The sequence below is a fragment of the Typopeltis vanoorti genome, chromosome 1 (assembly GCF_054136105.1).
Source record: "Typopeltis vanoorti isolate ZY-2024b chromosome 1, IOZ_Tvanoo_1.0, whole genome shotgun sequence".
NCBI lineage: Eukaryota > Metazoa > Arthropoda > Arachnida > Uropygi > Thelyphonidae > Typopeltis > Typopeltis vanoorti.
Genome location: NC_143549.1, coordinates 139408959 through 139434963, shown reverse-complemented (window position 1 = coordinate 139434963; position 26005 = coordinate 139408959). Strand labels below are relative to the sequence as shown.

At 34.5% G+C, this 26005-nt stretch overlaps 1 protein-coding gene across 1 annotated transcript in view; it reads left to right on the top strand.

Moving 5' to 3' along the window:
* Dora (zinc finger SWIM domain-containing dorado) overlaps window positions 1-26005 on the top strand; it is a 495561-nt gene that overhangs the window by 298594 nt on the left and 170962 nt on the right. The window lies entirely within an intron of this gene.

The following is a 26005-nucleotide window of genomic DNA, read 5'->3' as shown; positions in this document are numbered from 1 at the left end:
TTCTTTGAAGAAGTGTTTAAATGCACAGTTTGCAAAAGCTTATTATCCCATTGGATACTGTGGCTAATGCTGTCAATACCATGTTGAGCCAAACCAGAATTATTGAGACTTGATAAGCTAGATAGAGTTCTGGTATTCTGAAATACATTCTTGACTATCTTCCAGAATAGGACAGGTTGCAAAAAACAGAGTACTTGGTGATGACAGAACACTCCATTCCTCCTTTTCATTTGACAAGCCTTTAGTGTTCAAGTATTAGAATTAAGATCTACCATAACCAGTGACCTGAACTCAGATCTCCTAACTGTATCCCAGCGGGGCAAGGACAACCTTGTAAAATTCAATGCCATCCTAACTCATTCCTGTCTGATCTCTCACAAGAAAGAGCTTGCATCCCTCCCACTTATGTTTATTAGTACTCAGATATACAAACATAATCAGATTTCTCTTCTTGGACTGACCTGCACCTCCGATCTTTCCTGGCACAACCACATTTCAACTATATCTTCTGCATCCACCAAAAAACTTGGTGTACTTTTTTTGCACAAGACATTACTTCACACCTCCACATATGCTAACTCTATACACATCCCAAGTTCGTCCAGCCATGGAATACTGCTCCATATTTGGGATGATGCACCAAAATCCTCTCTAAGAGGTTCTATCCAGAAGAGGGCAATCTGGCTAATTAATGATCCCTCTCTCACATATCCACTTCAGTCCCTTTCTTACAGCATTCAGTTTATGCCGTGTGCCTCTTTTGTAGATATTTTCATAGACAGTGCTCTGCCAAATTGGCTACTACTCTCTACTCCACTTTCCTCCAAAATCATTAAAACAAGCCACTGCTAACCCACTCCATTTTACAGTCCATCTTGAAACTCACCGAACCAACTTCACTGCCTTCTCTTTCATTCCATCTACTTCTGTTCCAAGATTACAACCTCAGCTGTTCAAGCAAAATGTGAACAGATTCCACCTTTCTTCTGTTCCTCTTGTCCACACACAACACTAATGTGCTATAGGTCTTGTTGCCTTTCATGTTTGTGATCAGATAAAACCGGTATTAGCAAGGGTGATAGTTTGGCTTTTGAAAAAGATAATCGATTGTGAATTTGATTAATCAATCATCAACACCTTCATAGTTGGAATTTTTTCAAACTCTTTGCCACATCTTTGAATAAACTTACTTCACCGAAAGAATTGTCAACAGAATTTCTTTTCTTCATCAGGAAAAAAACCATTCTGTTGACAAGTGAAAGAGATTTTGAAAAAATTCTAACTCATCGCCACCTTCAAATCCATCAACCAATCCACCTTTTACCATCACTATTGCTGCTACCCAGTGTTTACCAAGCACAATGCTTATGCAACTTATTTTATTCTAGTCGAATGGAAGATCAGTCAAAAAACATTTCAGAATGTTTTTTGACTGATCCCCCCCCCCCACACACACATTATGCCTAGCTTATCCAGCCTAGTCAGAGTATCTTCTCTCCAGCCATGAGGCTGCAGATTCAAATCCCGCCAGGGGCATGGATATTTGTTATTGTTCTATTAACCGTTTACCATGTGTACTACTGGAAACATGTCCTGGTACAGTATGACTGTTAATGCCCTTGTGTCATAAAAATCAAATCAATAACAACAACCATCTCGTAAATCTGGTTTGTCTTAACATGATTGAAGTTTATTCATAATTGGAATTTTTTCAAACTCTTTGCCACATCTTTGAATAAACTTCAGCAGTACTCCATCATTATAACTTAAATTATATTGATTCTTCCTGTTTCAAAAGTTTTGGAAGTTTTTTTTTTAAATACACACATTTCCCAGTAGTATTTTATCCTAGCTAACGTGTGAATGCATACTTAGAATGACTCTATTGTAACACATTCATTTTTCTGTTCTTTTGTATTCAACTTTCTGTTATTGTTCTTCAGTTCACGCTGATGTTTTACAGTATGTAAATTGAAATGTCTGTGTTTAATTTTTCAATTTTTTTTTTTTTTTACTGCAACATACAAATGGTTTGGAATGTTAGGAAAATTTTGTTATTTTTATTTTATTATTATTTTTTTTTCTCTTTTAAAAATTGGATTATGTGTTTTAACTTTGGATTATTCATGTTATACATGATTTTCTACCATAATAACTCATAATATCCATGTTTGCACTTAAATTCCATGTGGATAGCTAGGATATGGATATATCATATATGAAATGTATGATATATCCATATTAATATATAAAATGTGTAAAATAAATAAATGCATGTATGTCTCTTCTTATTTCTTTTTCTTTTGAATCACAGCCACACAAATTCTAAACTTGTAGTATTTTGTGACCAATAAGAAAACATGCACGTAATATACTAAATAAAAGTAGGCATAGCTACAATAAGTGATTCATCTTTAAATCACTCTGAAGAGATTTTATTTAGAAACATACCTATATTTAAAAATCTCTTGATATCAAAGTCAGAGAATATCAGTAATTTATTAGTTAAAATATTGCCACCTCCATCATACTGTAAAAATTATGGATCTTTTGCAATTGTTTATGTTCGTATATTATTAGTTTTGGTTTTGTAACACGTATGATCAGCACTTGCAATGTGCCCGTTACTGATATTATTATTGTTAAAATGAAATGCAATGCATTTGAAATTGATGTGCTTACTAGATTCTGATAGTTTGTAATAATTTTGATCTTTTTTATTGTAATTTAAAATTGTTAAGTGTTGAGATATTTTTTGTTTTATGAAGACATTCTCTTTATGTTAACAAGACATCAGCCATTATATGTAACGTCTCGCTTTTATTTACATGAGGTGCGCATGCTCACTGAGGAGATTGATTCATGATTGACAGCTGCAGAGATTGCATTTGGTACCCGTGTAATGAGAAAAAAACAAGGGAAGAGAGAGAGAGAGAGAATGAAAATTTGAGAATGGCAACCAGAGAATTTTGTTCTTAGGAAGTTTTTATGAATTGTTCTAATTCCCATATGAATTGGAACAATTTTACCCTCTTTCTGCTCTTTTGGAACTAACCCAGTGAGAGACTCATGTTAACTCTCTGGAATACTCCTTCAAAATATCTGGTGAAATAGCTTCAGGTCCCACTGCCTTATTTACATCAAGTCTATTCAATTCCTCATATACCTTCTGTTCACTTAATAGTTCTTCCTCCTCCTTCTTTCCCATTGCTTTCAAGTTCTGCATGATGTCACATTCATAAGAATGAAATACCTTTATAAATTGCTCATTAAATATCTCAACTATGTCCTCGGCAGCGATTATCATTCCTCCGTTTTCACCAATCAATCCCATTTTACCATAATCATTCTCTCTTCTACTGGCCACATATCGAAAAAACTCCTTAGGATTTTTAGGAACTATTTGGTGGGGCGATATTATCCCCCACCAAATAGTTCTTGAGTAGGGCCCAATCAGCATTGATATCCTTTCCATTCAGTTCCTCTTACCAATTTATTATTGCAAGCTGTTTCCTGAGCTTTTCATAATTACCAGTCTTATAATTCCACATATATCCCTTTCTAACAGACGTCCTCGAATGACTGGTCACCCTGCATGTGATCACCTCGTGGTCACTCTCACCAACTGATAGAAGATTTGACACTTTGTTTATAATAACATCATCTGATGAGATGATCAAATCCAATACTCTTGATCCTTGTGTACCCTCCGTTATGTACTGCCTAAGGTAATTGTCTTTCAAAAACTCCAAAAATTCATTTTCTTTACCCCCAGATGCAGTCTCTTGATTCTGGTCTATATTACCATAATTAAAGTCACCCTTAATGATCACTCGTTTCTTGCTAGCTAGGCCAATTTGCCTATACATTTCCTTCTCATTACCCACCATATTACCAGGTCTATAGCAACACCCAGCTAAATATTTACTGTTTACTTCTGCTTAAAAACTCTGTTTACTTCTGCCTCAAAACCATCCACTATTTGCACCTTGCAAATCCATCTTAGATGGGCACAACTCATCTACTACCATCAGCAGTGCTCCTCCCTTTCTTCCCTGTCTGTGTTCACGAAAAATATCATATTCGTTCATCTCTATTCTTGTCAGGATGTCATCATCATTTAACTATGTCTCGCTTATACCAACAATTTTGGGGGCAAATAAGTTCAAACAAAGCAATAATTCCATTCCCCTTATTTCGAATACTTCTAGCATTAGTAAATAAACATAAGAAATCATTACTGCTTCTACAAGTCCTATGAACGTCACTTCTCCGATGTGACTCTTCAGTACCTTCCCCAGTCACTTTCTCAATATTAACACCGATTCTACAACTTTCCTCACACTCAAATTCTCCCCATCCATCCCACACCATCTCAATCTGTGTTTGCCTGCTCACACATTCACCTCTGAATCCAGCATCTGCATGTTTCATAAAGTGTCTCCCCATCCACCTTGACTCTCCCTGTTTTTCTCTGTTTGTGTTATGCTTCCACTCTCTTATTTACTTCATTCATGATATTCATCTCTCTATTTGCAAGTGAGCAAATACTTCTCCCTATTCTGCTTTTTTTTGCTTTTTCATTACAGTCATTACCTCTTCTGCCAGTAACAATCTCTCCAGCCCACTCACACCAAAACCATTTAAATGCAGCCCATTCTTTATACAATTCCATCCATTCCTCAAATTCCTCACATAACTGTGATAACTGTATCAGGACAAAATTACACGTGATAAAATTACATGAGGATGAAATTACCCAGGGACAAAATTACACAGGGAAGAAATTACATATAGATAAAAATACACTAAGAAAAAATTACACAAATGTTCCGTTAATTTTGTAATACTTCATAAGACCTACCTGTTCACTTTAATTCGATTAAAATATTATTGGTATTTTGTTGTCAAATTAAACACACAAACTTTCTTAATATTGTAAAAATTACTTTTATTTTAAAAAATAATAAAAAACAAACACTAAGTCATATAAGCTATACAACGTAAAAATTCCAATCATCTGTTAGAGTCATAATTTTGTACAATATTTGAAATACATTGTTTTAACGAACTGTACCTACGACGTCCTGGGTTTCGTTGACCAGTTAAATGCTGCAAATAGTTTGTATGTTGTAAAGATAATTCTTTAACAGTGTTATCCAAAAATTTCCAAACAGTTGCATTGGAACTGAAAGAGAGACTGAAGTCCATAGTGCCATCCTTCGATACAATTTGTAGTTCTAGCTATACAGTTGGCTGCAGAGTGTCTATGGTTCCAAGTAGAAATATTGAATAGAGGTTGTCTATAAGTGCCGTTCCTGAGCTGTCGACTTTGAATATATGTACGTTCGAAGTAAATGAGAACTTGCTCAATTTGTTCATTATATTCATCTAAATTAGAGAACAGATCAGCAACTTCTACAAATGTTTCTGACACTTCTTCTTCTGGTAAAAATGCAAGTGATTGTAACATTTTAATGTATACTGCAAATGACTGATTGGATTCATATAGAGATTTTAGTCCACATTCATTTACTTTGCGTATAATAGATTGTGATAAGTGGAAAAAGCAGCCACCAATTTCGATGTTTTCAAACACGGCACAGAAAGCATTCATTGCTGTTGTTTCAAAATCGGTCAAAATTTTTCATAGTCGACCTTGAGGAATTTTCTCAAGTAACATGTTCAGCATCTTCACATTATTTCTTCCTTTTTCCCTGGTAGAAGAGCCAGTAGACAAGGAAAAGCAACGCCTGAATCATATTGGACATGGATACTGTGTAACTGATAATATATTTCTGGAACCACTTTAAATGTACCATCTGCTAGCCAAAAATCGTTAACTACAAGTTGATCTAGAAGAGTCTTGTGACCAACTAGTATTATACGTTCTGGATTTTCTGCCCCGGAATCATGAATAATCCATTTAAAGTATTTCTCTATTATTTCAAAGTTTTTGTTATCTGGATTTGACGGAACGTTTCCGATTGTTTTAGCTTTGGATCTATTTAATTGCCTCATCATGGAGCTCTTCTTCGGTAGGCACATTTTTAATCCGTCTGATACAGTCACTAAATTGTTAGCTATAATTGCACGAGCTATTGTGCCTGGAGTCGACATTTTTATTTTCATTTGATTTGCAAGTTGATGAGCTTCAGATTCAAAAGTCCTATTAACATGACAGTGTTCTGAAGACTCATGGATAATCTTGTTGTCTCTGGTATGGAGCAGCGATCGACACATGTAAAGTTCTAAACTTTGCACAACGGCAACGAATAGTTCCGATAGCAGTTTCACGGTCACAAACAAACTCGAATCCTTTGTAAATTATAATTTGACCACCTTTATTACTAACGCTGTACTCAAAATCAGCCATGGGTGAATTAAAAATTAATTTAAAAAATTAATCACGAAATTTATTAACTCACACATTATACACTAGTTGTATTACGAGTCACTAAACTAGAACTGAAGAGTGTAAGACAAAAATTTACTTATATACCTTCACCCAAACAATTCTTAGAAATTCTTGAGCAGTTCATGGCGATTAACAATTGTCAATTAGTGATTTACCCCTTACTGGTTATAAATTTTTACAATTTTTGGTAAATTTTATTTTATGTGTAATTTCTTACTTGTGTATTTTTTCCTTTTAATTTTTTTCTCAGTGTAATTTTCGTAATTTCGAAATTACTTGTGTAAATATTTTCCTATTTTTCCTTTTAATTGTTTTCGAAATTACAAAATAAAATTACATTTAATTTCTTATATGTGTAATTTTTTCTTTTTTGAAATTACGAAATAATTTTTTGTTTAATTTCTTATATGTGTAATTTGGACTGTGTAATTTTATTGCGTGTAATTTTGTCCCGTGTAATTTTATCATGTAACTGTGATAACATATCATTAATAATCTTTGCTTGCCTCCTCAGTTCATCACTATCATACTTTGGCAATACACTGACTACCTTTCCTACCACACTATTATCTTTTACTCTCTTTATATCCAATCTGGCATTTTTCTTGTTCCCATCCAAATCATTTGACCCTACTACAACCACCAACTCTTATGCTCTCTTATTTCTCGTGTTCAGTGCTTCAATCACTCTCTCTCTCTCTCTCTCTCTCTCTCTCTCTCTCTCTCTCTCTCTCTATTCTATCACCAGGGCCTTATGCCCTTCTCATTCACCACATCTCTAATAATGGAATCTCCATAGAGAGCCACTCTCGAATCATTCGTTACATCTTTCGCATGGCCATCTTTCCTTCTCTCTTTTTCACTCTTCCATGTATATCCATAATTCTTTTCATTTCATTTCACATGCAGTTCATCTCTTGCCTCATCATCATCAACTCTGCTTTCATGTCCAGATCCAATATATACAGTCATACCCCCACTTACACAAATCCGGAGTTATGCGGTTTCTTATATGTACGTATTCCCGTCACACCTCACCACTAGTTGTATCTTTCCGGCGCCGGCTGCATTCGCCAGCGTCGCACATGCTGTGAACAAGCACTGACGTGTTTCACGCGGTCTCCATTCATATACGATTTTTATAGTCTACAAACCTTGCGATTGCTTAATGTTATGTTCTTGATAAAAATTTTATCACATAAAAAATAATAATGTCGCCCAAAAGACGCAAGTCCGATTCTTCTACAGCCAGCAAGAAAAGATTAACATTCAAAGCGTACTACACACAACGTTCATTTGCAAGTCTGAATGAAGCTATGAGGCAAATGAGCAACTGTCTGTTAAAGAGTTTTGGAAACAGTTTAATGTTTTAGATGCTGTAAGGATTATCGGAGATTCTTGGGGTGTCTTTGATATCGGAGACACCCTTCAGTAGCGAAGAGACCGAAACCTCAGATCCAGTTTTACCAGAAAAGCACATGACAATTGCAAAATTAACAGAAGGTCTCAGCTTAATTAAGAAAGGTTTACAGATTTTGGAGTACATGGATTCTAACAAGGAACAAATTGTAGCCACAAGGCAAGGAATAAAAAAATCACTGGCTTGCTATGAAGAAATTTTGCGTGACAAGAAAAAGACATTATGCTATCAGACGAATCTATTAGATTTTATGAAACCATCGACATCGAAATAACTTTCTTTTTTTTATGTACGAAAAACTACAATTATGATTATATTTCTTAAAAAATATAGGTGTTTTTGTAAACCTTTGGTACCAATTGTATGTTTGTATATATAAATGACATGCAAAATTATACCCCGGGTTACGCAAATTCGACTTACGTGCTTTTCGTTGGTCCCACCTACCGTGTAACTTTGGGGTATCACTGTATCCATGTCTGACATTTTCACGAGTTTCATATTGTCTTTGGAATTTTTGGTTGTGCAGCATCTGCAGCAGACCCCACACTGATGTTCTGACAAGGATATCCAAGTATAATTAACTGACTCATTTTTCTTCTCCTGAGTGACATTCTGATCTTATAGTGGAAGCTGCTGATCATGTGTTTTATGAATGTTTGGCGTAACAGCAGTAGGCATGGATGTATCCCAAGACATCATCATGGAACTACTATCTTGATGTGAAGAACTGGCAAAAGGCAAAACTGCAGCTCCAGGTAATAAGAGTGAGACACCAGGTTTGATATCCTTTATCATACTTTGTACAACTTGACATGAAGTGGATAATGCAGGTGACACAGAACAAGGAACTAATATTTGGCTATCTCCACTTGGCCCTGATTCTATGTTATTTGAGTGAGTTTCAAATAACTCAACAGTATTAAGAATAGGCGTCGTATTCATTACTGGGATTAACATTGGATCAATGAAAAAAACTGTCAAAAGATGTCACCGCCTGTGATTTCTCCATTTTTATTATTGTGTCTTCACTTTGTTGTGATCCTTTTACCAACATTAAGCTCTGTACAGATGGAAATAAGTTCTGAGTTGAATTAGAATATATATTTGAATGAGAAACAGAAATCTCAATGGATAATCAGTTCCTGACAGTTCTGACCTTCCTTCACTTGTGGACGACTTTATTGGCCCTTGGTGTCTTCTGGTGTGTCTAATTCATTTATTTTTGATACCCTTTACTGTTATAATCGAGAAGATATCTACTCTGAGTTCTTTCTCTTTTCCTTTTAATTAATGATGGCAATTCTATGCTGTTTTGGTTGCACCTCAGCAAGTAACAAGGCCTAGTTACTCTTCTGAATATCAGTATTGTAAGTATCCCAGTGTGCAACCTCTGTACATATCTCAACATTCAGACTTTTAGCAGCACTAAATAATGGTCCTGCATCTATTATCATTTTTAAATCAGCGTATTTTATATCTTTGAGAATAACAACTGGATGTTTGCAGGAGTTTTCAAGAAATATGCCATAAAAGCAAGAACTGCAGGCAGACAGCACTATTTTGGGTGCTTTAAGTCTCTTACTTTCACATATTGAAGTCACATCTACAGAAGTTTCAGTAAAAAGTAATTCATTAAAAGCAGTTAATACATTGACATGGTGATTATTCCTTCTTAAACAGATCTGCTGAGCTTCCATCTTCATAATCTAGTAACAATTTTTTTTTTTTTTTAAGTTAACCAATAACAAGTTGGAAAAATGCAGTTAGCACCTAAATTGTTATGTCTTTACCAGCAATACAATGGTAGTCATACACATGTAAATTAGGCCTAACTCAACACATATACAAAACTCCACAAAATCACACCACATTATTGACTTTACTCACCACATCTTTATCTTCAGTTTTCGTGTCATGTTTATCATTTCTGATTTTTTTTGCTGTACTCTTTCCTCTATTTCTAAGCTTGTTCTATAGCTTCCAGAATATTTTGCCATCTTCTTGATATTTATTTTCGATGTTCTTACCAAAATCTTCCCATGACTTTTAGCTAGTTTTACATAGTGCTTCACTTTCTTATATTTTTCTCTGTATTCTCTAAGAGCACAAGCTGACTTACTTGCCAGGAACATTCCATATGATTTATTTTTCCTTCACTGCTTCTTTAACTTCCTGAGTCCACCATGGAGTTCTGATTTTTCTATCCCTGCAGATTACTTCACCTTTTGCCTCTCTGGCTGAATCAATCAGTGTTTTCTTAAAGATATGCTATCGAATCTCCAAGGTTTGGTTCTGGATTTCAAACTTTTTAATTTTCTCTTAAACGATGTTTGTGTATTTGAGTCTACAGTGCACCTCTGAAAGCTGTTCAATTTTGATTGATTTTAAAAATTTCTTAAACACGTTTCTCTTCAGTCTCATCTCTCATCTTCCTTTTACCTTGCGGTGTTGAGGGTTTATTAATCAGTGGACCTCAAACTGTTCACAGGATAAGGTGGTCAGCTTTATGCCCCAGTGTATCCTATGTCCGTAGTGTTGAGTTCTCAAGGCCGGTTTGCCTGCTTTGCATGATGGAAAACCCCAAGATAAACTGGGGAAAAACCCAACTGTCAACTCCCAAGAATGGCTAACTTGGCTATGGCTGAGGAAGATCCTTCAGCTCCTCACGTCTCTGACGGGAATCGAACCTAAGACACTCCTTCCCTAGGCATATTCCCTAGGACACTCCTTCCTCAGGGTTGCGAAGCACACAGCCACTAGGTTAACCAAGCAGACCTTTCCAATTTCAAATCCTCTGTATACTCTTGTGTCTGAACCAGTGGGAAAACATACTAGCAGCAATAACATAGTTAATGAGACTTTTCTTATTTCTTGCATCTTCTCTCCATGTGAATTTATATACACATTTTTATGTTGAAACATGGTGTTAGTAAGAACTAGTCCATATCATGAACAGAAATCCAGGATTTCTTAGCATTATTATTAGCTTTGCTGTTTTCCTTCAATTTTTTCAAAATATTTCTCTGTTTTTATCATTTCCTACTCTGCTATTTAGATCTTCAACAAGGACTAACTTTTCCCTTTTCTTTTTGTCAACTGGCTTTTCTAATGCAACATAAAATTCCTCCATTTCTTAGTAGAATAAGTCTCATTGTTTAGTTCCCCATTTCTGATATTTGCCCATATCACTACTTGATATTACCTGCCATTCAAGATTCCTTCTCTTCCTTGATTGCTATTTCCTGAATATAACATCTTGTATTTGTTGTTTAGAAAGACCTCGCCTATTTTTGTCTTCTTTTTTTCTGTAATCTGGTATTTATCCAGTTCTTCTGCTAGTTTTTTCCTTTCCATTGATGCTTCTTATGTTGATTATATCAATCTTGAACTCTGCTGATGTTGAGAGATGGGATTTATTCCAGTAGTTGACTTTTAACTTTTAACTATTCATCCTGATTCCCTGACAAAAACAACTGAGACCTTCTTTAACCAATGACTCCCCAGCCTGCATGAAATTCTGTTATGTTGTACCATCATTTTGCATTGTGGTTTAAGCCAATATGAATACAATTTGGTTGGCTAAATTCCAAATTGCCAGCCTATCCTGTTCATTCAGTATCCAGGTACATACCTAACAGGGTGCACCATGAGAAGGTGAGGATAGATTTTTAAGTCAGAAGCTATTTTCAGTTCTCAGTATTCCTTAAAAGGCTACATGGAGGTTGCCTCCCAGTTATCCAGCTTTGACCCTCAAGCACCCCATTGACGTGAATACGAAGCATGAATTATTTGACGTAGTTCATCTCTCTGGCCAGCTGGTTGGTTAATAACATTTCTGAAGATAAAATCTTCAGAAATGTTATCAGCAAAAGAAAACCTATACAATAGTTTTCCATGTATAACACATTCCTGCATAGTGAAACTTGATTCACATTCTTCTGTTCACAAAAATTAGAACAAAGGATATTAAAAATAAATAAATAATAATTCGAACATTGCAGAAACTCACTTCATGAAATGATACCTACCACTTCATTACCGGAAAATTATTATTACAGAACCTCTTGAGTCAAGAGATTCATTGCAGAATGTTCACTCTAGGTATTTTTATATGTAATATGAATGCATGAGATGTTGCAGAACCTATAGAAATTAATGCTGTGCATGTGGTCAGGGATTGAGAGACAGAGAGAGAAAAAACCAATCTATTGGTTTTCTTTTGAAGAACTGGAGTTTGCAATCTTTGGGGAATATTTTACAGAAAAAAATTTCTAGAGACCCTCTGTTCTCTGGAATGAAAAATGAATAGGAGTAGTAGGTTCATTTGATTAACATTGAACTAAAGTGGTGCATGCTAGGCAGTTGTTGCATATGTTATTGTAGGTTCAGCAGAAGTGGGTGTAGTGATTGATGCCAATTCTGCTGAACAGCCTCTGTGTATCTGTAAAAAATACATAATGAGGAAATCTACTTTTTATGACTGGAGAAGATCTCTGAGAGAGCAGTTGTCAGTTAGCTGAACTGTCGTTTATGGAACATCAAGAATTTTTAGAAAGGAATATTAAAAAGATGTCATAAATTCTGATATACTATGCCATCTACACCATTACCATCTGCTCTTGCTATCCTCTCAGACAATGCATTTCACACACACACGCCCACCACTCTCTAGATGCGAATCACTTTGTGGGTAGTGAAGAGTTGCTACTTCTTGCATGTGCATTAACCTAACCATAAATGCCTAGCATGCACAATCCAGAATCATTCTGAAGGTGAAAATGCTAACACCAGAATTTACAGTTGAACAGTATTATTTCCTAGTGGAAGTAATCACTCACTTTCTTTACACTTTCTGTATCCTTTACCTTCTGTATACTTTAGATATTAGAGTATTTAGAAATTTTGACATTTCAATTGCAACTTAAAATAACTATTATTCATTACTTCATGTAATGCTCCAATCATTCTACCATGCTGTATAGCATAAATTCTTTCTCACAGCTTTCTTTTTCACACTGAATATTTCCTTTTTAGAACTGTAAGTGCTATGCTCACTTTGCAACAGTAGTACAATTGTTACAAAGTCTGACAAGGGTATGCCACAATTTGATGAACACTATGGAATAAACTTAGTGTTTAACTAACTGTTCCTTTTCCCAATAATAAATTAAGCATGTTGTCAAAAGGTCCAGATTTTGCTGTAACACCTCATCATTTGCCTAATTTAGACTTTATGATAGGTGTAGAAAAAGCCATTAGGGAAATATGTACTGATGACACTAACAAGCTAAGGTTTGAGATTACACAGATTTTGTATTAAGCTCCTTCTCCTCTGAATATTTCTTTACCTGAATTAAAATCTCTGATTTTTATGCTGAAATAATATTATAATAACAGTCTGACAAAGGAAATGAAACAGTACTTATTTATATCAGTGATTATAATCACAAACTTAAATGTGTTTTACTTGTGGGATAAATCTACTTAGCATTATTGACAGAGATTCTACGCAGAGCCAGCTAAAAAAATTGAATAAAATGTTAGATCAAACATATTCCTTAGATGCTAATAGTATTGAAAAGTTGTGGATATATCATGCCCATCCCCATGCATTTATGTACTTCCTAAAGTACACAAATCTGATTATCATTACATCCAATAGGATCTCATACTTATTATTTGGCAAAATATCTTTCAAGATTTCTATAAAACTTTACTGGAAAAACCATTTCTTATATCAAAAATAGTTTTGACTGCAAAAAGAAAATTAAAGATCTTCAAGAGTCAAATGATGATTACCTTTGATGTAATTTCACTGTTTACCAATATATCACTTCAAGAAACTCTTCAGCTTTTACAAGTAGATTTCCCTGATGATGTTATCAAATTATTCAAGTTTACTGTCGGTGCCAGTTATTTTACTTGATGTTGTAAAAATCTCACATAAACGTTTTGCTTATTATGTTCATTTTTTTACAGTTTTATATATGTTTGGTGAGAAATTTATTTAATGAGAAATACTTTTTTTGTTATATGAAAAGATAATTTAAAGGAATATATGTGATTTTACACTGGGTCAAGTTCAAAAGGAGTGGAAGAAGGCAGGATTGTACTGCTTAATAAGGGAGTTGACAGAACTCGAGCATCAAATTATAGACCTATCTGTGTGTCAGGTGTTGTGGTCAAGGTTTTGGAGAAGCTGGTGAGAACCAGGATCCAGAATTGGGCAGACAACAATGGTATTATCTTTAATGGACAGTTTGCTTGTCAGATGTCATCTCCTTCCAGGAAGTTGACTACTCTGAGTGCTTAATATTTCTCATCCGATCTGTTCTTTGTCTTCCTCTTCTTCTCTTTCCTTGTATCATTCCTTTTAGAAGTGTCTTTTGTAGGGATTCATGCCTTACATATGACCAAGGTAGGTGTCCTTTTCTTAATGGTTTACAACAGATTCCTATCTTCTCCAATCATCTCTAATATTTCTAAATTAGTTTTTTTGGCAGCCATAGGACTCTAAGAGTTCTTCTGAAGATCCATATATTAGTTTATTTTCACAATATATCGGACCACGGCCTGGTTATCAACCAATCAAACTACAGTTTCACACAAGGTGAACTCTCACTGTAGTTTAGACCTCTCAAAGGTCTTAACTACGGCATTGCGCTGAGGTCAGTAAACAAACTTGATATCATATATCATATCGAGAGAGGTTTAAGATCTCTCCCCACCAATCTAGCTGACAAAATACACATGGAAACATTTTGTATACTAAATTCAAACAAAAAACTAATCAGCAACCTAAACAAAATACAAAAACTGGCCCTTAAATCTCTAAAATATAACCAGGACATTATAATCACAAAAGCAGATAAAGGGAATGCCACTGTTATTTTAAATCGGACAAATTACATAGAAAAAATGAACCATTTGGTATCGGACCACAACACCTACCAAATGGTAAACTACAACCCCACGTAACACATCAAAAAGAAAACAACTGAATTAATTAAATCCGTTAACACATGGGCAGAAGAGATAACTAAAAGACTAATACCTCATTATGCCCACGCGCCCAGAATTTATGGCCTGCCAAAAATACACAAAACAGACACACCATTACGTCTGATTGTTGAAGGAATCAACAGCCCAAATTACCACTTAGCAAAAAAATTAGCAGCCACACTCAAGGAATTGGTAGGTCAGTCCCCTTCCTACATAAAAAATACACATTTCATAAACAAAATTAACATTACACTCAACGACCAAGATTTATTAGTCAGCTTTGATATAACTTCCCTTTTCACCAATGTCTCAATCCATGATACTATCTTGCTCCTACAGAACATATTTCTACACGACATCACGGCCCTCTTTGCCCACGTACTCCACTCCGGATATTTCGTGTGGCAAAACAATTTTTACCTTCAAAAAGAGGGTACAGCCATGGGCTCACCTTTCCCTCCCAATAGCTAACTTTTATATGGAAGACTTTGAGCAACGAGCTCTAGAGTCAGTGTGCTTAAAGCCCAAAATTTGGTTCAGATATGTCGACGATATTTTCGCCATTTGGCCCCACGGCTGCGAAGCACTAAATACATTCCTTAGCCACCTGAACAAACAACACAAACGTATCCAATTCACCATTGAAATAGAAAAAAATAACTCTCTTCCGTTCCTAGATACACTCGTCACATGTCTTCCTTCAGGCTGTCTCTCCTTCTCGGTCTACCCCAAACCTACACACACACACAGGCCAGTACATACACAAAAATTCTTATCACCATCCAACACAAAAACTAGGGGTCATAAGCACCCTTAAACACAGAGCTCAAACTATTTGTTCAAATGAACAAGCTCTAAACCAGGAATACAAGATCATCAACCATACATTTATAAAAAAAATGGATACAGTAAAAAAACTATTCACAAGATCCTCCACAGAGTTACTAGTAAAAACCAAAAAGATTTCAAGAATGCTATTGCCATACCTTATGTTAGAGACCTTTTCAAAAAAATAGACAGAACCCTACACAAATTCAACATCAAAACCACCTTTAAACCCCCGACAAAATTAAGACACCTACTCAGTTCTTCCAAAGATCCTCTTTCACGCCTATCCCACCCAGGGATTTACAAAATACAATGCACATGTATCCTACCATACATAGTGGAAACAGGGCAAATCATCCCAATTAGGAAGGACGAACACAAACGACACATTAAATGCTTCCATTTTGGAAAAACCGGCTTTTCTGACCATGCACTCCAAACATACCACAGAATTGATTGGAAAGGTATCAAGTCCCTGGTTTGAGAGGAAATTTAAAGAGGCATGTGAAATGCTCAAACGTAATCCAAATCTGAACAAAAATGATGGCCTAACCATTCCAAGAATGTGAAGGACCCATTTGCAACCTTTATAGCAACCAGAACAAGCCAAAGAAAAATCCCAATACAAGAAGACTTGGTGAAGTTCCCCCCCCCCCCTAACATTCAATAGCAACTTGAACTGTACAAGTCCAGAAGAAAATCATAGTATAACAATCTGAACTATACAAATCCAGAAGAATCTTAGTACAGGAGGACTTTAGCAGAGTTTATTGTAGTTTTTTTATTTATTTTTTTTTTATCACTAGAGGTCAGGCTAAGAAAAAGATTAATTAACAGTGTACATTTAATTTACCTTTATAGAGTGCAAGAGCATGTAGCTTGGTTTCCTATACACATGTATCTCTCTGATGATGACCTCAATACAGGGGACGAAACGTCAAGTGTTATTTTATTAATAATTAGTAAAATAATCATTTCAACACATGTGTTTTGTGTCCGTAAATAAGAATACAGATCACCATGTAACCTTAAAAGAAAGAATATAGGAGAAAGAACACAGCCTTGTCTGACACCCTTCTTTCTTGGGAATTCCTCCTGTTTTTTTTTATTGAGGCAGTTTGCTCCCAATATAGATTTATCAGTAATCTGGTATCTTTATCATCTACTCCTAAATTTCTGATGCATTTGATTAGTTGTTCATATTGTATATTGTCAAAGGCCTTTGTGTAGTCAATAAAACATAAGTACTCTTCCAATTATATATTTGGTTTAATCCTTTATCCAAGTGTAAGCAAATAAAGTTTGCACCTGAAGTTTGGACTGGGGCAACTCGTAGTAAAGGTGGTATAAGTTCTGATCACTTGCCTTAGTATCCCATAATGCAAAGCACATTATGGGGTATGTATAATGCTATGCATTATGGAAAGGGTCACTACTCAGACTGGTTTCGACCTTTATTGAGGTCTCATCAGTGGGAGCCAGATCCAGACGTGGTGAGACTAAGGTGGAAGTAATGCAGAAGTCATATCACCATATACCAGTTGCCAAAAGGTGTCAACACCTTATTATTAAAATTCTCTGGATTAGAGATAGTTGATGGAAGTTTTTTCACTTGGCTATGCTACCAATTATATATTTAGTTTAATCCTTTGTCCTAGTGGAAGCAAACAAAGTTTGTGCCTTAAGTATTTTCAGTTCTGATCACTTGCCTTAGTATCCCATAATGCACTTGGATAAAGGATTAAACCACATATGGTGATATGACTTCTGCATTACTTCCACTTAGTATCACCACCTCTGGGTCTGGCTCTCACTGACGAGACCTCAAAGGTCAAAACTAGTCTTGGTAGTGACCCTTTCCAGAATGCATAGCATTATACATACCCATAAGGATATGTACATTATGGGATACTTAGGCAAGTGATCAGAACTTATACCACCTTTACTGCGAGTTGCCCCAGTCCTGAAAATACTTAAGGAACAAACTTTGTTTGCTTACACTTGGATAAAAGATTAAACCAATATATAATTGGTAGCATAGCTAAGTGAAAAAACTTCCAATAAGTAGACTTCTTTCTGCTTCTCCAGATATCTTTCTGTAATAGTTCTAATGTTGAAGAGTCCTCTAGTTCCTTTATTTTCCTGAAAACCAGATTGTGTTTCATTAATTTCCAATTTAATTTTATGTTTATTTCTTTCTAGAATAATATATAACATAACTTTAGCTATCTGACTGATCAGACTGATTGTTCTGTACTCTTCACATTTGATTGTCTTCGATTTTTTAGGTATTGGTAGGAATGTCGAGTGCTTAAAATCTTTTGGCAGGTGTCCAGTTTCATATATTTCGTTGCATATGTCGGTCAGTGATCTTATAACCTTATCATCTAATGCCTTTAGATATTCTGCCATAATTCTATCCATTCCTGGAGCTTTTTCTGGTTTCAGTTTCCTAATGGCATTTGTTACTTCTCAGGTAAGAATAGTAGGACCCTCCAAATCTTCTTGCATTGTCTTATCTATTCTATCATGATTGTAGAGTTCCTTTGAATACTCTACCTATCTATCCCTTATTTTGTCTTTCTTCATTAGGATTTCCCACTGGTATCTTCAATGCAATGAGATCCTACCCTTTTGCAACATTTGCTAGTTTGCTCCCTAACTTCTTCATGAAGTTCTCTGTTTTTGTGCTTTTTGTCCAGAAGTTCAATTTCTTTGCAGTTGTTGTTGAGCCATGGTTCTTTTGCAATCCTACATTCTTTCCTGATTTCCTTGTTTAAATTCTTGTATTCAGGACGATTTTTTGTATTTCTTTCTTTCTTTCTTTCCTCAATCATTTTCAGTATACTTGTCATTCATCCAGGGTTTACACTTCTTCTCTTTTTCTTCTTCTTCCTAACATGGAATATAGGCCATGTGGCCTGTTCTGGTCTCATGCCATCTCTTTCTTGGTCTTCCGATTCTTCTTTTTCCACTTATTTTGTATCTATAATATTTTTGGTAGTCTGCTGTTGTCCATTCGATTTAAATGTTCTAGCCATTTTTGTTTATACTGTCTTATGTAGTGATTAATTGGTTTTATTTTCAGGGATTGTAAGATTTCTTCATTTGTTTTGTGGTCCCACTTGGTATATCCAGCTGTTCTGAGGAACTTAATTTCTGCTGTTTGAATTCGTTTTTCATCTTTCCTTTTCATGGTCCATGTTTCGCTTCCATATAGTAGAGTTGGTTTTGACAAGACATTATATAGTCTGAGTGTGTTTTTGTACCAGGGATGGCTTAAATATATTATTTATTATGCCATTTACTTTGACAAAGTTTGATATTTTAGTGTCTGTCTTTTTCTTCTTCATATGATAGATCACATCCCAAGTATCTGAAAGTGTTTACTTGTTCTAGTATTTTATTATCTATCACTATTTTACTTCTTATTGGGTTTTCTCCTTTGAATGTCATTATTTTTGTTTTTTCTTTGGATATTGTCATATTATATTGCTTTGAGATATCATTTAGTGACTTTAATGATTTTTGTAAGTCATCTTCTGATGTAGCTAATACTATTTGATCATCTGCAAATAGTTGTGTATCTATCTTCATTTGCGGGGTCATTTGTATACCAAATGGGTTATGCTGTTTCCAGATTGTTATTATTTCATTTATATATATATTGAAAAGCAGAGGTGAGAGGGTACATCCTTGTCGTACCCCTCTTGATATATCTTTCCATTCTGAGGTGTGTTCTAATTTAACTGCTATTTTATTTCCTGTATATATTTCTTGAATAGATTGTAAAAGTTGGTTTGGTATGTTTAAATCGGTTAATATTTTAAACAATTTTTGTCTATTAATTTTGTCAAAGGCTTTTTCATAATCAATAAATGCCACTTGTGTTTCTTTTTGAAATTCTCTTCTCTTTTCTATTAATAATTTTAAAGTAAAAATTGGTTCTATGCAGGATCGGCCTTTTTGGAAACCGTTTTGTTCTTCTAGTAATTTGTTTTCTACAGTGCTGCTTAGTTTCTCTTTTAATATTCCTGCATATATTTTATATCCTATATTCAGCAGGCTAATTCCCCTATAATTATTGCAATTGTCTTTATTTCCTTTTTTATATATTGGGATAATCAGTGCTTTTTTTTCCAAGAGTTAGGGGTTTTTCCAGACATCCAAACCATATTTAAAAATTTCAGAAGTCTTTCATTAAATTTTTCACCTGCATTTTTGTATAGTTCTATATTTATATTGTCTTCTCCTGGAGTTTTCCTATTTTTCATCTTCTTTATTATATTTTTCAGTTCTAACATTGTGATATTTTCTATTAGGTCATTCTTTGTCCTATAAAATTTTAATTCATTGTTCTCATCTGTCCAGAGATTTTGGAAATAGGTCACCCATTTTTCTAAATCTATTGTTTGTATTTTTATCTTTTCTTTTGTTTCTTTATTCATGTATTTTATTACTTCATAGGTTTTGGGTTGTGGCTTAAATAAATCCTTTTCTAGTTCTGCTACGAAATTGTTCCATCTTTCTCTATGTTTTTTCCTTACTTCTCGTTTTGCAATTGCACTATTTCTTTTATACTTTATTTCTGCTTCTATTGTTTTGGAATTTAGCCATTTCTGGTAACTGTCCTTTTTGGTTTTTATTATATTTTCCATTTCTTTGTTCCAGTCTCGTAGTCCTCTTTTTCTAATCCATTTGTGCTTTATTCCTAAGTTTTCTGTTGCTGCTTTTGTGAGAATTTGTTTCAAATTTTTCCGTTCATCTTCTATGTCACTTGATTCATGTGTGGTTTCAGTTTTTAAGTTTGTGCATTTTTGATATTGTAGTCTAACTTGAGGATCCTGTAATGAAGAAATTTTGTAGCTTGGCTGGTAAGAAGTTTCAATTCTATGTGTTTTTAGCCACTTTGGTTTAAAACGAATTTTTGCTGATACCATATAATGATCAGAGTTTAATTCAAAGCCTCGATATGCTGTTACGTCTAAAATTAACTCTGCTAATTTAAAATTTGTGATAATGTAGTCAATTACTGATTTGTATCCTCTGGCTGACCAAGTATATTTATGTATTTCCTTGTGTTTAAACATTGAATTCATTATTCTCATATTATTATAAATGACAAAATCACGCAATCTGCGACCATTTTGATTACATGTATCTTCGCCAAATTTACCTATGTTTGTTTTGTATTTTTTGTTTCCTATTCTGGCATTTAAGTCTCCTGCTAGCAGTAAATAGTCAGTTTTGTTTGTTTTATCTATGGCATTCTATAATTCTTTATAAAATATATTACTGTCTTCTTCTTTTCCCTCTTCTGGTGCATATGCACCAATTATTGATATGTGGCCTCTTAATGTCTTGAGTCTAATTTCTATTAGTCTTTCATTCAAATAGTTGTAATATACAATATTGTTCTTTAGGGATTTATGTACCATAATCATTATACCTGCTTTTGCTCTTTCTTCTTTTTTTACCCCACTGTAGATTTGTATATAGTTGTTTGTTTCTTTTGTACCTTTTTGTTTTTTCTTTGTTTCTGTTACTATACATATCTTTATGTTAGCTTGGTTTAGTTATTTATCGAGTTCTTCTTCTTTGTGTGCAATGCTTCTCACAGTCCATATTGCAATCTTCATTATGTGTTCCTTTTTCCAATTTCGTTTACCGTTTCCTTGGTTGTGGTCTTTTCCCTGACAGTCCGTCCGGCTTTTCTTTGCATGAAACTTGAAAGTATTTTGAATTTCCCCAGGGCAGGTTACTAACCTGTCGCTGGGTAAGCGACAAGTTTGGGAATTGTTTGTTTTACTGTCTTTTTTATGCCCTCTTTAAATTTCTGCCATCTATCCTCAATCTCATCTTTAGGGTAAGGAAATTTAGTGGAATCAGGAACGTTAACAGCAGTGAATCGTGCCAGTTCCTTGAAAAATGTATCTTGTATTTCTTGATTTTTAAGGAAGCCAAGATCATATTTTTCTATGTTTATAGGTTTCATTATTTTCTTTAATTTTATTGCTGCTTTAATGACCACAGGGTTGTGGTCTGATCCAATATCAACCCCTGGGTATGTTTTGTGTTATTCTGGAATCTTTTTTTTAATCATTATATAGTGATATTTTTTTAATCATCATATAGATGGACAGCATGGGTCTGCTAAAGGGAGGTCATGTTTTAGTAATCTACTTACTTCTTACAATAATGTGACAACTTCATTGGACAAAGGAGATGAATACACAGTAGTATACTTAGATTTTGCAAAGGCTTTTGATAGATTACACCATGATAAGTTGATAGTCAAACTAGAGTGGATGGGGTTGGATATTAGACTAGTGTATTGGATTGGGGATTAGCTATCTGATAGGCATCAGCAAGTTGTGTATGGAGGAGCAATATCCCATAAGAGGAAAGTCACTAGTGGTGTGCCTCAAGGGGTCAGTTTTAGGGCCATTGCTATTTAACCTGTATGCTAATGATATTTGGGAAGATTTAGATGGGGATATTCACTTGTTTGCAGATGATGCAAACAAGTGAAATTAGGATGAACTATGAGGAGTAGAGCATTGTGGCCTTACAAGAAGAATTGAATGGATTGAATGAATGGGCACAGGAGGGAGGATTTCGGAAACAAAAATGGGATGTAGCATTTATGCTTGGTGAAGATATATTGTTGGAGATGGAGAAAATAAGAGATCTTGAGGTGAATGTTGGATAAGGATCTAAAATTTAGAGGACATATTGCCAAAATTGTGAGGACAACACAACAAATTCTGGGAATGATGTGGAGAATACCGACTTGTAGAAGTAAAGAGATTCTTGTTCCATTGTATAAGGCTCTGATTAGGCCACACATGGACTACTGTGCACATATTTGGTCACCTGGTTTTCAAAAGGATGAAGAGATGTTGGAAAGGGTCCAGAGGCAACTGCAAATGAGTTTCTGATCTCTGAAATGTTGAATATGAGGAAAGGTTGAGAAGATGCAATTTACAGAATCTAGTGGATAGGAGGAAGAGATATGATAGAGACTAGTTAAGGGGTTGTTATAGGATCGATGTTGAAGAGGTTTTCCATAAAATGTTGGAGATAAGGAGAGAACAAGAGGTCATCCCTGGAAGCTGTATAAGGAGAGTGTGAGCAGGAGAGTGAGAAGCTGGTTTTTTGCATGCAGAATTGTGAATGATTGGAATGCCTTGCCTGAGAGTGTGGTGTCTGCAGAGAATTTGAATATGCTTAAAGAGCACTATGATGAGCTGTGTGGGTGACAAAGGGATCTCCTAGATCAGTCTTTGACTCCATGGGATCTTAGGGTAATAATAATCATAATAATTTGTTATTCAATATTGCAATTACATGCTTAGTATTATTGGAGCAGCTGTGTGGTTAAGTGATAGTGATGTAAAATAATTTAATTGTAGTTATTAGTATTAAACTTGCTTACCATATATTATAATCCTTAAGGAATATTTCAAAAACGTATGTATGTTATTTGTAGATTTGTGTTACAGTAGTATTCGTATGTCACTATTATTGTACAATGTGTAAATGCTATAGCAATGGCAGCCATGTTGTCACTCAAGTTTCTCTTTGAATCTTGGTAATGAACATGCACATTAGTTGTTGTTGTTTTTTAGAACAGCTAAGTTTGGTGACAGGAACACTAGAAAGTAAACAGTAGGCAAGCAAGGAAGCAGAGCCAAAGAGGTTTAATAAGCTACTGAGTTAAATTCTCAAATCTTGGAAGAGTTTTTATATTCATTTTGAATTACTTTACAAGGATACAGAACTGTGAAGTTAATAATTAGTACAGTATGATATATCAAGCCTTTGTATGTGAAAATATTTTGTGCTCAATTAACGGCAAGTGATATATATTCCAAGGAGCAGTTTGGAATTTGCAGTGAAAATTTTGGTATTGGAAATGCATTTGGAACTGCTCAATTAATATATTCCTGCTTCTTGTGAAAGTTTTTTCCATGCCTACTTTGGAAAAATGAAAGATAGATGCATTAAAAGAAACTTTTATGTGGCCAAATGAGACTACAGAACATTTAACTGAATGCTATTTTCTGTTTTGTTTTTGTAAAAATATTTTTTTGTTTCTCATTATTGAATAGAGTGTGAGACAAAATTGAGCTCATTTATTTTATTTTAAAAATGGCATTTAATTATTCCTTGTATGTATTATTTTTTGTATATAAATATATATTTAAGTAAATATTTTAATTATTTTTATAACTGAGCTTCATTCTTCAGAACACAACATGTTGATCCTGAAGCCAATGCACTATCATGGATATGAACCTGTGATATGCAACAGAACTACTTCAATTTCTGGATAAAATTAACTCCTTATATACTTGCATCGAGTTCACTGTTGAATGTGAATCTAACAAAAGTCTCCCCTTTTTAGATACTTGAATACATTGTAACTCTGCTGGTAACATCGAATTTTATGTTTACAGGAAGCCATCTTTTATAGGCAGATATATCCAGGTATCTTCACATCATCATCCTTCACAAAAAAATAGGTATTATCAAAAGCCTTGTACACCAAGCATGCACAATTTGTTCTGAGTCTCTTCTATTAGAAGAATTAAATAAAATAGAAACTTACTCTCTTCTTACTTACTTAATGGATATGGTGAGATCTTCATACAGAAAATATTTGATAATTATCATCCCTCTTCCAGATTGTAATCTGATGTTAAAAGGATCAGCATACCTTACCTTAATGGAACAAATGGCAATGACACCCTTCACACTGATAATTTGTATACCAACTTCAAACCAGCCTGGAAGTTGTCATCTTTCTTACTGCCTATCAAAGATACATTATCACCTCTATCCTTATCTGGTGTTTATCAAATACCCTGTTCTTATCATCTTTGCTACTTTGGACAAATCAGCTGTTCTGCTACTGTTAGAATCAAAGAACATCAAGATTATATAAATTTTTGGAATGTGAAGGTTCCTTGTTTCTCGTGCCATCAACAATAAACATAGAGCTCACTAGAACCATATCAAAATTCTACACTACAGTAGGTTTAAATTTGATCACCTCTTTTTTGAATTGTGTAAAGTCTTACACCACCATCCTAATCTTAATTGGACAGGATATATGTATGCCTATTCTTTTAGGAAGTGATTTCTCTTAATTATTTATAATTTTTTAATTAATTAATTATATATCTATACCACATCTCTGAACTTTAATATTGTTTCCTCCTACTGTACAGCAGTGACTGAGACATGATATGTGTATGCTACATGCTTTATTGTTGTATTCAGAATTTAAGTGTTGTTACCATTTCTTCTGCCTTCTCCTTGAATAAAACTCATGACATATTAGCAAAATATGTAGGAGTAATAAATTCGATTTAGTTTTCTGTTACATGCATGAAGCCGTTATTTAAAGCATTATACTCTGTTTAACGCAAATGTCTCTATTTAAACGTCTGGTGAACTTAAGTGTTCTACCCAGAGATTAATCCACCTATACTGTAATTATTTAAGGTTCAACAAGGGCCGGTTATTTAAACAAATTAATAGACCATTATGCTATCTTGAAGTGTGTCTACAGTTAACAGTTTGTATTCATAATGCTAAAATTTTATGCATTTATGGTCTCTCAGAAGTGCCCCAAAAGATATTATCCCTTGCATACAATAGGCCAATTCAGTTGTTTCTCTCCTTGTATCATCTCCTTGCAAAGTTTATTTTTAATCAACTTCAAAACTTTACTGGCTACTCTAGATTTTTTGTTAAAAATAGCAGATTTGGAGCATGCTGCTGAATATCTTTATTCGGATATTGTGGACTTGTGTAAATTTTTGAACAGTGCTAGCTATTTCACTCTTAAAAATAAGTTATATAAGATAGATTGATGGAACTGCCATAGACTGTCATATCTTTGTTACATTAGCACTGAAATACTTGGAGAGTCAGCTTTGCTCTACAGATGACATTTTTGCAGTAATTACACTTGGAGATTGAATTGCTACATTTTTAGATAAATTGAACTATTTGTACAACCATATCATCATTATTGATCAAGAATCAAACGATTGCCTTCCTTCCCTGGACACTTAATAACTCATACTTCCATTGGTACCATTCAGTGTTTCCGTTTGTTGGATGTCTGCTTTTATAGATTGATACATCCAATCATTCTCACATCATTGTCCATCACAAAGTATATGACACTGTCAAAACATTGATTCACCAAGTTCGCTTCATCTGTTCTATTGATTTCATTCAGTTAGAAGAACTAAACAGCATAAAAAGTGCTATGATTACTAATGGATATGACTAAGCTAACTTTTGAGAATCTTTGA